We start from the raw sequence: 12716 nt of genomic DNA, 5'->3' as shown, positions 1-12716 counted from the left end.
ACCATGTAAATGAAACAACCCCCCAGGCCCTACTTCTCTCTGTCAGGGGGACAAGCTGTTCCTTTCCTGATCTTGGCTTCCAAGGTCCCCAGGCTTCCTTGGGGCTGGGCCTTTCATGCTCCTCTGGATCCAGCCAAGTTCCTCCAGGCTTGGAAAGGCTCCAGGCCTCTCTCTAGTTCCCCTACAGAACAAAGCCTCCCTGTAGGCCTGCTTGTCTGAATTCCAGGGGCCACATGTCATTGAAAGCACTTGGAAGTCACAGTCAGTTGTCTCCCTACCACCTCTAACTCTTGCGTTAGGTTCAATCCAGGCCATGGTTGTTATGACCAGGATGTCCAGTGGGATTTTCATTATTCATAAGACCATAGAAACGTGGCTAAGAACTAGACAAAACAAAATGAAAACAACCATGAACTTTCAGTCAATTTTCATTATGAACTGAGCATAAAATTCCATGATTCTTGCCTTGGCATTCTCTGGAGATAAGGGATTCCATGACCTTGTCTGGAGGTGACCCTCCCTGTGTGTATGTTTACTGGATCCTACTCAGCTAAAGCCCAGGTAGAACACTCTCACTGATGCTCCACATGATCAGCCTGAGGACGATAGATAGCCAATATTTATTGTAAAGCAAAGCATTTTTTCCCTTCCCATTATTTATGGAAGCATGATATTTAATATGTTGATTACAGAAAAAAAATCAACAGAAATCTATCGGCTGTGACTGTTTCACAGTCTGTTTTCTGAAACTTTTGATATTTCTTTCCAACCTGCTTTCCAACCTATTTCTCATCTTAGCACAAGCTCTCTTGCTCTGTATGTGGATTTAATCCTTAGTACTCCCTTTCAAATACTGATGCTTGTCTTACCCTTAGCTACAACTCAGATTATCCCACTGGGTTCTGGGTGTGGGATGGTTCCTGGTTAAGACCTCTTATGGTTCTGTTTGGCTCCTGGAACCCTTTGAATGCCATGGCTGCTGTCAGGTTTGCCCCAGACTTTAAATGAGAACCAGAGAGAATGGGAAGGATGTTTACTACTTACCCATCTCTCTGCTTTTCACTAATGATTCTCTGGTTTTGCCTTCAGGCATAAGTAGGTGATTATTTTTCTGAATTCCACCACCTCCTGGAGAACTGGAGATGGGCTTTGGGGCAGATCTGGCTTTGCAGCTTGTGTCTGTTTTTTACTAGATCTGTGATATTGGGCATGTTACTCTGAGTTTCTATTCTCTCATCCTTAAAAAAATTGTTCATGTAGATAAAGACAAATGCAGGTGTGAGTGCCTGGCAAACAGTAGGGGCTCAGGAAGAATTAGTTAGCCTGAAGTCCCTGAATGCATTTGATATGACCTGTCTTCGCTTCCCATGGGCGTACTTGATTCTGGGGTTGCTTTGAGCCTAGAATAGTGATGCTGGTGCTGACTGTAAATTGAATTCTTCTGTCCAGACACAGGTCCTGAAGGGAGATGGGATGTGCACTATAGGCCACACTGAACCTCTCTTTAGAAACTTGAGCGAGTCGTCTGGGTTTCTTAAATGTTCTACCTTTCTTTCTGCCTCTGCAAAGGAAATGTGTGGGGATTTATATAATGCATTCAGGCTCTTTGAGGGCAGAGACAACATCGTGAAGGAAAAGAGCTGGCTTTATGTCTGGCTCTGTCACTTTCTAACAGCGTGACCCTGGGTAAGGGTAAGACTTTGCCTGAGTTTGTTTTCTCACCTGCCAAATGGGCATAAATCAGGGGAAGGTCCAGGTCTTGTGGAGGCTAAAACTTATACAGTTTGGGGGCCATGTTTAAGAAAAAGAACACAAAATTGTGAATACAAAATTAGTTATAAAACTTATATTTACTATGAGGAAAGAAATCACCATAAACCATAAAAAGTAAAGGGCTTCTGTGGAGCAACTAAGCCCGTGCACCACAACTACTGAGAGCTTGCAAGCCACAACTACTGAGCCTGCATGCCACAACTACTGAAGCCCGTGTGCCTAGAGCCCGTGCTCCGCAGCAAGAGAAGCCACCACAATGAGAAGCCCGCTCACCGCAGTGAAGCTTAGCCCCACTCTAAAGCCTATGCTCAGCAACGAAGACCCAACGCAGCCAAAAATAAATTAATTAAAATAAATATATATATATATATATATATATATATATTTTTTTTTTTTTTTTTTTTTTTTTTGCGGTATGCGGGCCTCTCACTGCTGTGGCCTCCCCCGTTGCGGAGCACAGGCTCCGGACGCGCAGGCTCAGCGGCCATGGCTCACAGGCCCAGCCGCTCCGCGGCACATGGGATCCTCCCAGACCGGGGCACGAACCCGCATCCCCTGCATCGGCAGGCGGACTCTCAACCACTTGCGCCACCAGGGAGGCCCTAAAATAAATATATTTTTTAAAAAGTAAAAAATACTGTAAACATTATATAATTTAGAAAACTAATATTTATTATTATTTAACTACATGGTATACTTCAATGATACTCTTTTTGCTTACCTTTTTGGCTAATTACTGTCTGATTACCTTTCTATAGAACAATGATTTTCTAATACCTTTGTCTATAGAGAGAATAGAAAGATACTGTATTCTTTCCTTTTGCATGCTGATCAAAATTTTTATTTCATTTCTAAGAGTATTAAGAGGTTTCTTTAGTTCCACCTATATTGTATAAATTTTTAGAGTTGTCAATTTGGGAGAACTTCTATCAAGTTTAAAAAGATATGTGTATATGAGTTGTATTTAAGTGTTCTTGTATAGTACTTACATTAAACTCTGTGAAATGAGAGTATGCTTTAATCAGTTTGTCCTTGTCAATGTGTCAACCAGCAAAACTGTTTCAATGCATTTACATGATTCCCTCCTCTTCATTAACTGGATTATCAAATAACGCAAGAACCTATTTATTGCTTCTATTTGGAATTTAATCTCTTCCTTTTCAAGATTAACTACATTTGTTTGTTATCTGAATTTTCATTTTTATTCCAATAGTATTTCAATGTCACAACAATTTCTGTTGATTTCATAGCTCAAATATGAATTTATTTGAATCTCCTCTCAGTTCTTTAGTATATTGGTGATCTGCTTTGATCCTACAACCTCAGCGAGTTATTGGAGAGATTTACATCAGGTGATATAAGTGAAGAGGCTTTGTGAATGGCAAAATGTTATGTTCTTATAAATTAATATATTTCCCTCCTCTTCCCCAACTCCCGTCACCACTTGCCCCTCACACCCCCTGGCCTTGTGGAGTTTCAGGGCCTCACACAGTGAGTGCCCAGTGAAGACCTATAAGCTGATTTACTGGTTCCCTTTCTGAAAACTGGGAGGAGGGAAGAGGATGGAAGTGGACTATTAATTCTTATTTGTCACTGTCAACTTGCATCATGGTTTCTCTCTAGGACAAACAGGATGAAGTGTGATACAAATTCTCCTTGAAAGCTAGCTTTTAGAAAAAATAATCGCAGAATTTTCTTCTTTCTAACAAGGAGTCTTTGATCAGGGCTTCGGAAGTTTATCCTGTTTCTGCAGCCTGGGCCATAGGCATCAAATGGAGGTTACTAGTGCCTCCTTCACCCACCCCCACCCCTATTCATTCATCCTGGAAGTGTATCCCCGGTAGAAGACCAGGGCTGGGCACATGTGGCTCACCCCACATTTTATCTGTTATCTCCCCCCAACAAAGCTCCTGTTCCCAGAAATCTTCTCAAGTACACCCGAAGGACGATGGGTTTCCTGTACAGCATAGATACTTCTGGCACTTGGATTTAAATGCCAAGTGTAAAGCAATCTACTTTTAAAGGAGAATTTTTCTATTTGAAAACTCACCCTTCAGAGTAATTTTATAGGGGAAAAAAAATCCATGAGGGAAATTAATTTCACTTGGTTGTTCTTTTTAAATGAATAATGGACCAGGTATACCCTTAAAAATGTGTGGTGGTGTTTGTTTTTTTTCTAAGCTCAGTTAATTAAACCCTGGTGGTTCCAGTGGGCTGTCTGGAACCACCGGAGAATTATCACCTCCTCCTGAAAGTCTCCCTTGATTCCCCTGGCAGAGTTAGGAGCTTCTTCCTTTCTCTCCTCCCACCCCCATAATGCTATGTGTTCACTTCCATCATAAGACTCATCCTGTTAGTATTATTAACATATTTGTGTGCTTCCTGAACCAAGTGCCAGCTCCCTGAGGGCAGGAACTATGGTTTTTGTCATCTTTCAGGCCTTACTACCGGTAGGTGCTCACTAAAACCTCCCACCTGGACTTCCCCTATAGTGGGCTCCTGGCACTTACCTGAACACAGCTGTGTTGTTGGTGTCCTTTGCACTCTGCCCTAGGGGCTCAGCTATTCCCAAGCAGGTCATCCCTGCTGTAGGCACAATCTCTCCAGTCCCCCAAATCAAGGCCCAGGCCTGCTGACTCCTTCTGGTCTGGATGGCAGTGGTCCTGACACGTTGGACAGAGTCCTCTGCAGAGATGACGGTCACCGCCCATGGCAATGAAGGCAGAGGAGCTGAGTTCGGGCACTTTGGTGCCGGCTACCCTCTTAGAGTGGGCCCGCCTGCCAGGATCTCCCTGGAAGGAGTGATCTTGTCTGTTGCCCAACGAGTTGTCACGTTGGGGTTTGACTTGAGGTTCAGGAAGTCTAACTCTCAGGAAGCCTTGCCCAGGCCAACAGTAAGGTTTTCCAGGGAGAAGATCCCAAGCCTCTGGTTATGGGTTGCTCTTGGTCAGCCTGACTCCAGAAAAAAATGGCATCAAGCCGAGAGGATGATGAATGGCCCTTGAAAGCATAGGAAATTGGGTTTTATGACAAGTCATTTATTATCACCCTCCCTCCATCCCCACAGCCACAAATAAATAAATGAAAACCACTCAATATTTCAACCAATTGAAGAAACAGCAAAAAAGCCAAGTGCGATGTAGGAAAAGATACCAGCACCTGATGTGTGTGGCCCCTTCCCAGTCGAAATGCTGAGCAGGACAGGGGAGGGCTGATTTCCGATGAGCTGCCACTCTCTGAAGCTGTTCACGCAGTGATAGTTGGTCTCCCGTGTGCCCAGCCACTGCCCATCCCTGGATATAGACTCCCACTGCCTCAGACCTCTGGCTCTGCCCTCACTGTCATCCTGTGGCCCAGGCCACCCCCACCCACCTCCCAGACCACGGCATTTGCCTTCCCGTGGGTCTCTCACTTCCACTGGTGACCCTCAACCCATCACCCACATGGCAGCTGGAGCAACCTTGAAAAAGTACAAATTAGATCACAGCACACTCAGCCACATATTCTTTGTTCTGTTCCTTGATGGCTCAATCTCTTCCCCACTCAAGAGCCCTCTGTGCTTATTCTCCCCCACCCCCACCCCGCTCTTCACTGGACTCACTTCTTTGCCTCCTTCAGGCCTCAATCCAAACATTACTTCTTTAGGGAGATGTTCTCCCCCTTGCCGACCTAAAAGCTGTCCTTCCCATCCTATGCCCTTATAGTACCCTCTGCTTTTCCTCGTGGCATGTGTTAAAATTTGTAATTCAGCCATACCGTATTCTCCATGAAGGCAGGGGCAATGGCTGGTTGATTAATTGTTGCATATCTAGTGTCTGATACCATGCCTAGTACATAGTAGGTGCTCATCAAATATTTATTGAATGAAAGGATCTGCAACTTACTTTCAATATAATAACATAAGTGGGCAGGGTTTAGAGCTTATATGCCACGAGTTGAATAGTTCTGAGAAAGCCTAGATACACAACTATGTTTCACTGCTAATTTACAGGAGTACCAGGGACCCGGACTAAGATTTAAGTCCTATCCACCTTAGAGTTTAGACATAAAGAAACATGACTGAGAAACAATAGATTCCATGGAGGCCATGTCAGAAGGGAGACTAACAGGATTCCTGAGAAAAAAATCACCCAAAGACAGAGTTTCTCAACATCAGTACTATTGACATTTTGGGTGGATAATTCTTTGATGTGGAGGGCTTTTTCTATGCATCATAGGATGCTTTGCAGCATTCCTTGCCTCTACTCACTTAATTCCATTAGCAGCCTTCATTCCTAGTTTGAGAACCAAAAATATCTGTAGACATGGCCTGTACCCTGGGGAGGGGGTGTAAAATTGTCCCCATTTGAGAACAACTACCCTAAGAGAAGAAATGACGTAGTGAACAGATCCCAAGAAATGACAGAAAGAAGAAGGCATGGAGGTAGTTAATGTCAGCACTTATTCCATCCACTCTGTTGACTTGTATAAATCCCCAAAGGCAAGCATTGGGTCCCTAGTGATTATAATGTTTTGGGCTCAAGCATTCTTGCTGTGGGAACCCTCCCTGCCATCTGCACAAAACACAAAAAGAGTTATTTCCTCCTGGCTTCAAGGGGCAGTGGCTTGTCCCATATCAGCAGTGGCATTTGGGACACAGATTCAGAGCTGGCACAGATCCTCTGTGGAACTGTTAGGACCTGGGGCAGTGCTGGCTGCTGCATGGAGTGACCAAACTCCTTGGTTCTGAGATAAGAGTATCATTTCTTGGAATTCCCCACAAATATTTGGGAAGTAGGATTTTGGAAAACATTGACTTCCTGTAATCAAACTGTCAGCAGAACTTACCGACTGTCAGGAATTTGTAATAAAGTTACCAACTTTATGATTAACTGACAGGCTGGTGAAGCTGACGATGCTAGTATTTGCTGCTTACTTTTCAACTTGCAAAGCCTTGGTTTCTTTTGCTCTCCACAAAAAGTCTACAGAAAGGCACCAGTACCATTATTAGTCCCTCTTTTATACATAAACCAACTGCCCACGGCACTACTGTTTGGACTAGGACCAGGTCCCTGGTCTCCAACACAAACCATGATTGGTCCTTTCAATGAAATCCTTTATCATCTTCTGCCAAGTGAGAGGGATAGTTTTATTCATTCAGCTAAGGCTGACCAATTGAAGCACAGACTCTGGTTTTTGTTAGCTTTGTCTCTCCAGGTAATGAACTGAGCAAAGCAAGAACATGTATCCAAATGTTTGTAAATTACTACTTTTTCAGGATCTAGTTATTTGTGTATATATACAGGAAATATTTGTTGATGGGACAAATAAATGAATGATTAAATATCATGAATTTATGTACTGAGCTGCTACTGGTCCATCCTGGCAGTGGGTTGTGGCTATAGTGTAGGGTAACCAGCTATCTTGGTCTTCACCCAGGACTGAAGAATTTCCTGGGATTTGGGACTTTCAGTGTTTGCCTTGGGATGAGTTGGTCACCCAACCATAATAACTCTTTTAATGTGGCTGTCCAACCCTCCCAGCCTGCAGGTGCATTAGTTCAACAAACACGTGTTGGAGTCTTTCTCCATGCCAAGCAATGGTCTAGAGATTAGAGACACAAGGGTGAATAGCATCTAGTCTCTGCCTTTGAGTACTTTATGGTTAAATGTTAATTAAATACCTGTTATGTATTAAGCTTTATTCTGGAGCTGGTGCTGTAGCAATGAGAGACATGACACCTGTCATTAAGATGCTCAAGAGTTCAGAGACACACAAACTAATAATTTCTTAGCAGGGTAAAAAGAGCTATGATAACAGCAGGTACAAGGTGTGCAAGACGAGGGTCCTAAAGTTCAACCAGGGGGTGAGCAGGGAAGACTTTCAAAGAGGAGTGACGTTGAAAGTTAAATAGTTTAAACAAAAACTTGCCAAAGAGGGAAAATAATATGGTAAGAGAGAGCATGGTCTATCCAGAGGGGTAGATGTGGGACGAAGTGTATCTATGGGGAGACCCCAGGAGCTGAGCTTGAGGGACAGCTGGCTACCCATGGGCCCTTCTGGTGAGGGTGGGTGGCCCATTCTGCTGGTGTGTGGGTGAAGAATGGAAAGGAGCAAAGTTTGAAAATGGAGGTCAGGGCCAGGCCGTGGTGGCCATGAATACTGGGCCAAGGAGTGTGGAAATAGAGCTCTCTGTGGAAGGGTTTTGGCAGAAACAGACTCAGAGTTTATTTCTGCCTACTTTGGCCCTCTTCCCTCCCAAACCCTCAACCATGCTCTGCACCGCCTCCCTTCACAGCGGCCCGGTCAGAGCCAGGACCGTTCCTGTGCCCCCTTCTCCTTCCATATCTTGCTCATTCCACTCCCCACCTTCCATCTAGTGTGAACTCTTCCAGATGTCAAAGCTCCTAATGAGTTTTGGCAGAAACAAACACCTGGGAGTTCTGGGAGTGAAAAACCACCACAGAGAGTGAGTTGTTGAGCTGTTTCACTTCTTTTGCTAAAGGCCAAGGGGTGTAGATTGTGAGATTAGCATAGAGAGGACCTCACTCTCTGTTTTGAAAAAATTTAAGTGTAGCTGATTTACAATATTGTGTTCATTTCAGATTCTTTTCCATTATAGGTTATTACAAGATATTGAATATAGTGCCCTGTGCTCTGTGGTAGGTCCTTGTTGTTTGTCTATTTTATAGATAGTGGTGTTTATGTGTTAGTTCATATGGGATTAACAGATACATGTCACTTTCTGCTTTTTGACCCAACTTGGGTGAGCACACATGCTTCCAAGTTTTCATTGTATTATTAGTTCCTTCTGCCACCTGCCCCAGGGAATGTTCCTGAAGGAGTAGAGAGACTCTTGATGTAAAAGAAGTACAGCCAATTGTCTGAGCCTGATCAGCCTGCAGAATCACTCACCCAGAGAAAGAGGATGAGCTAATGCAGGAAAAAGAACTCTTCAAAATCTAAAGGCCTTTGTAGTAGCTTAACTTAGCTGGTAAAGTGAATCGTTCATTCATTCATCCATTAAGATTTACTGTTCACCTCCACTGTGGTCAGAAAAATGAAAAGCCACATCCCTGCTCTCAAGGGTAATTCAGACTGTTGTGACTGTACGTAAATGAAGAATGGGGCAGGAGCCTGGTCTTTCTCCCATGCAAGGTAATTGGGTCCGAATTGATTTCAATATGGTTTAGTCCTTATAGGAAAAGCTTTCTTTAAGCTTAATGGAACTGGCCAATTTGCCGATGTCATTCCATCAGCCTGGCATGGTCAATCCCAACGGTTTGCACAAGACCTGTGCCGATTTCAAGTGTCAGCCTAAATGCTGTGACAAACCTTATGAAGCTTCCCTACCTAAGCAAGGCAGGCCTGAGGGCTCCTTCTGCCCTGTGCTCATGGCATGGGGTCCTTCATGTCAACATTTTCTCATCAGGTTATAGTAACACTGCCATGTCTACTGGGAGCTCTGGAGGAGGAGGTGCCTTTCTTCTCTGAGTCTTCAGCTCCCATCACAGGACCTGGCACATAGCATGTGCTCATTAAATTCATGATTGAATGAATAAAGGGGCTGGACCCATTAGCTTGGGCAGATGTGCCCCTCACATTCCATGTCACTGGTCAAGTCCAGAAACCTGGCAGGCAGGGAGGTAAGGTGTGCAGATACCTGTAAATAGCTGTGTTGAGTCTTTTGGGGGAAGTGTCCAGAAAGATAGATGCAAACTGGATCCAAATGCCAAGAACCAAAAAACTGTGAGAGAGTTTCTAATAAATCAGGCTGAGACTTTAAGGAGGGGTGTTTAAGGTAGGACAGTGACACCTAGTGGTGCAAGAAGGACCACCCAGATTCAGGCTCCTCATCCAGCTCATCACTGACCTGTTTCCAGGCGGGTTGGGATTCTGTGAGGACTCCAGCTGGGCACCAGTGGGCACCTGCAGCAGCATGTGTGTTAGCCCTGGCTCTGACAGGACCACTGGTCTCTAAGGTGGAATGGATGGGCTGACTATCAAAACCACAAATATTGTGCCTATAGTATTGTACACTTAAACATCTGTTAAATGTTCTTACTACAATAACACACACACACACACACACACACACACACACTCACACACACACCCCAAGTCTAATTCTGTGGCAGGGCCAGACTAGATGACCATAGAGTCCCCCTATTCAACCCTCCTTGAGCCCAGAGAGTGAATAGGACCAGCTGAAAGACACACAGCAAATTAGTCCCAGAGCCAGACCTTGAATCAAGGTTTTCTGACGCTCAGAAAGAAGTCTTTCCTCTCCATAATTCTTCATCTCCTGATGGCAGGAGAAACCGACTTCACCAGGTGGGATTATGTTACCATGAAACCAAGGCAACCTTGGAGAACAAAACAACAAGGGGGGATACTTGAGGATGTGTCCAAGGGGAGTCACACTTTCTCTGCCTTACGAATGGAAGTAGGGATGGGATCAAGCCCACTGGAGAAGACTTTTCTCCTCTGTACACACTCAGCACCTGCATCCTTCCCCCTGACTGCTCAGAGCCAAGATCCATTGTCTGTCCCCTCTGTGAAGGACAATTTGACAAGGATCCTTCCTGGAGCTATGAAAATATGCTCACTTTTTCTCAGAGACCACACCCTGAGGTAAGGTGAAGGGCCTGATTTTGGCCACAAAAGGTCCCATACACTCTTCCCAGGGAAGTAGATGTTAACTACTTTTCATTTGCAAACCCAAGAAGGCCGTTTTAATGACTGTTCCCTCAAGAACAAAATGTGCTCCATAGTGACTCCTGGTTTTCACTTCCAGATGCAGAAATAACTGGCAATGGTTTAAAGATGTGGCTCACCAGGTACCTCTTTACCATAAAATGAGGAAACTGGGGCTCAGAGAGGTTAAGTAACTTGTCCTAGGCATACAGTTCTTACAGCTTAGAACCAAGATTTAAACCCAGGTCTGTTTTCTCCAAGAGCACATGATCTTCCTAACTTACCACAATAAGTTATTCTGGTGAAATAAGGCAGATTCCCCAGCTTCCTCAAGGCACCCCACAGATAGAGTTGAGGGGTCTGGAGGGGAGAAAAAGAGAAGGGCAATCAGGAACACTCAGGAGGTGAGAAGTGAGGATAAGTCGACAGAGGGAGACATAATTGTTATGGGTTGACTATACATCCCCCTTCCTGAAATTCTTATGTTGCAATTCTAATTCCCAGTGCCTCACAGTGTGACTTTATTTTGATACAGGGTCTTTTCAGAGGTAATCAAATTAAAATAAGGTCATTAGGATGCCTCACTTATAAAAAAAGGAGAAATTTGGGGCTTCCCTGGTGGCGCAGTGGTTGAGGGTCCGCCTGCCGATGCAGGGGATGTGGGTTCGTGCCCCGGTCCGGGAGGATCCCACATGCCGCGGAGCAGCTGGGTCCGTGAGCCATGGCCGCTGAGCCTGCGTGTCCGGAGCCCGTGCTCAGCAGCAGGAGAGGCAGAGAGGGAGGACCTCACGCCTGCTCAGGTTGCTGACAACGCCCCACTCCGTTAACATTTGCTCATGGCCTGTCAGGGCAGAGTGAATGACGATGCTCTCTTCAAGCCTGTCAACTTCCTAATCTAGTTCCACCCCCACTGCCCTGCCTCCTGATGAATTTCTGGCCATCAGTCATTCTTTCAGGCCCGACCTCCGTCGCCCTCTTACAAAGAGATTTTTCATCAGCCACAACTCTATTAGTCTTAAACGTATTTTAAGCATTGCTTTGTATGGTGCATACCTTTCTAAACAAATGGCACCATTTTAGTCCCTAGCCCTCATCTACTTCTTCAGGAGGGAGCTGATGCTCTATCCTCCACCACAAAATTCTTCTGAGTTCTGCTGGAAGGAAAGGCTACGGAGAAGGAGCCACCTGTGGTCCATGGAGTTTGAGGGGCAGGGCTCCGCTGGCCACAGGTGGGCCGTCGGAATAGGAAACCGAGGCTGACTAAATGTTCTGCCTCAGAAGGGAATATTTTTATAAATTCTACTTGCCATTCTGGCTGAAGGGTTCCCCTGACTACATGTAGAGGCCTTCCAAGCGTTTTCTGGAAGTTTCTTAGAAACAAAAAAAATTTTTTTTCCTTCCAGTTTTATCGAGATATAATTGACATCCAGCACTGTATAAGTTTAAGGTGTACAACATTATGATTTGACTTATATACATCATAAAATGATTATCACAAGTTTAGTGAACATCCCTCATCTCATATAGATATAAATTAAAGAAATTAAAAAAATTCTTTTTCTTGTGATGAGATCTCTTAGGATTTACTCTCCTAACATTTTTCTTGTATAACGTACAGCAGTTATTATCTTTATCATGTTGTACATTACTTCCCTAGTACTTATTTATCTTATAACTGGAAGTTTGTACATTTTGAGCACCTTCATCCAGCTCCCCCTCTTCCCACCCCCACCTCTGGGAACCACAAATCTGATCTCTTTTTCTGTGAGTTTGTTTGTTTGTTTTTGAAGTATGATTGACTTACAACAACACTATGGTAGTTCCTGTTACACAACATAGTGATTGATATTTTTATACATTTCAAAATGATCACCACCACGGTAAGTCTAGGAACAATATGTCACCATGCAAAGATATTACATAGTTATTGCCTATATTCCCCACACTGTATATTTCATACCCATGATTCATTTATTTTGCAAATGGAAGTTTGTACCTCTTAATCTCACCTATTTCTTTCCTCCCCCCCACCTCCCTCTCCTCTGGCAACCAGCTGTTCGTCCTCTGTATATATAATTCTGTTTCTGTTTCGTTACATTTGTTCTTTTTTTTAGATTCCACATATAAGTGAATTCATACAGTATTTTTCTTTCTCTGTCTGACTTATTTCACTTAGCACAATACCCTCTAAGTCCGTCTTGTCAAAAACGGCAAGATTTCATTCTTTTTTATGGCTGAGTAATATTCCATATATATAGCTCATGTCT

Source organism: Mesoplodon densirostris, chromosome 7 (assembly GCF_025265405.1).
Source record: "Mesoplodon densirostris isolate mMesDen1 chromosome 7, mMesDen1 primary haplotype, whole genome shotgun sequence".
Lineage (NCBI taxonomy): Eukaryota > Metazoa > Chordata > Mammalia > Artiodactyla > Ziphiidae > Mesoplodon > Mesoplodon densirostris.
Note: the sequence above shows the minus strand (reverse complement) of the source record.